Source organism: Musca domestica, unplaced genomic scaffold (assembly GCF_030504385.1).
Source record: "Musca domestica strain aabys unplaced genomic scaffold, Musca_domestica.polishedcontigs.V.1.1 18, whole genome shotgun sequence".
In the NCBI taxonomy this organism is placed as follows: domain Eukaryota; kingdom Metazoa; phylum Arthropoda; class Insecta; order Diptera; family Muscidae; genus Musca; species Musca domestica.
This window is the reverse complement of record NW_026712238.1, coordinates 13,217,011-13,218,714: the sequence shown is the minus strand read 5'-3', so window position 1 is coordinate 13,218,714 and position 1,704 is coordinate 13,217,011.

Genomic DNA, 1,704 nt, shown 5'->3' with positions numbered 1-1,704 from the left:
CACGGTGATGCTGTGGGCCGCCATAAAGGCCGATGGTAGATCTCCGCTCGTATTAATCCGTAATATCCGTGGCATCAGAATATGCCGAATATTATCGCAAAAATATTCTGAAGGGTGTATTAAAGTCTTGGGCACGCAAACATTTTGGCCGCAGACCTTGGACATTTCAACAGGACTCAGCAAGCGCCACCCAAGAATGGTTACAAAATGAGGTTCCTCGCTTCATTTCCAGCTCACAATGCCCACCAAAATCTCCGGATACCAATCCGTTGGACTATTGTGTCTGGAGTATTTTGGAAAGCAAGGTTGACACTAAAAAATACCAAAGTGTCGATCACCTCAAGCAAGCACTTCGCCGGGAATGGGCCAAAATACCGCAGAGCAACGTTCGTGCAGTGTGTGACGGTTTAATTGGCCGTTTGAAGGCCACAATTCGTGCCAAAGGAGACAAATTCGAACGAATCTAAACTTATTCTAAAATTTGGTGTTATTTTCGACAGTTTTTGCTTTCATTCAATGAAATTTAAAAAGATGTAAAATTATGGCGTTTGACATTGTTGCAGTTTTTTTTTATCTCACCCTGTATAGTACAGTTTTTTTATCTCATCCTGCACAGTACAGGTGTTATTTTTCAGAATATATCCAGTATATAGAGGTATTTATTATGAAATAAAAAAAAAACTTCGAAATTCCAATTTAATTACATTGAATTCCTATAAACTTACACTAAACCACCAATAAACTTGGCGATCATCAGTTGAATAATACTTTGACTCATGGCACAGGAGAGAACACAAACCACATCGGCCAGCAATCCCCAACTAAAATGGATTTTCGACCTCTTGTATCTGCTATGTAGCCCCATGCAATGGCTGAGATGATCATTCCTGGAATTTCGATAAAAAAAATAATTTTTATTATTTATTGTGTCTTAAAATTATTTCAATAAATTACCCAGACACCAATTTACTGAAACTATGCTGTTGCTATTGCGCCTTAATGCATTTTTCAAATAAAAGAAATTCAAACATTTCAAATGTCAATGCAATTTTAACTGTTGTTTTTCTGGTGAAACCGCTTAAATTACCTTGAATATCGCCAGTTAATCCAGGGCCAACGAACTTCAATTTTTAATTCGATAAGCGAGCAATGTACGTCTTGATATTGATTTTTGCTCTTTTTTGACAAACAATATAAAACTTCATTGAAAATAAAAGTTGTATCTACAAACAAGATTTCTTCAAGCATGTGACATTAACTATTAGAGTAATAGTTACTCCAGGGACTGGATTCTTGTTTAAAACAAATGAAATTCGCAATTTCATAGAATAAGAATCGAAAACCCCATGCGATAGAATTATTTATTTAACTTTCGATGCTTGAAAATAATTATTTAGATTTTTTTTACACACTTAAGCAGTCCAAATAATTTCCGAAACTAAAGACATATTTACGTTAGAGCTCTTCTGGGGTTAACCTTATTTATGAAGATTTATTTGAAGTATATGCAATGGAATTGAAAATTTAAACCGACGGGGTTTTCTAGACACTTTACAATTTTAAAATAACCAGTATGGACAGAGTAAAGTCGGGCGATGCCGACTTTATGATAGCCAACTCCACTATGAATATTTATTAGAATTAAAGTGTAACAAAACGTTCATATTGAAAATTTTGATATGAATTTCTTATTATGGCTATAGA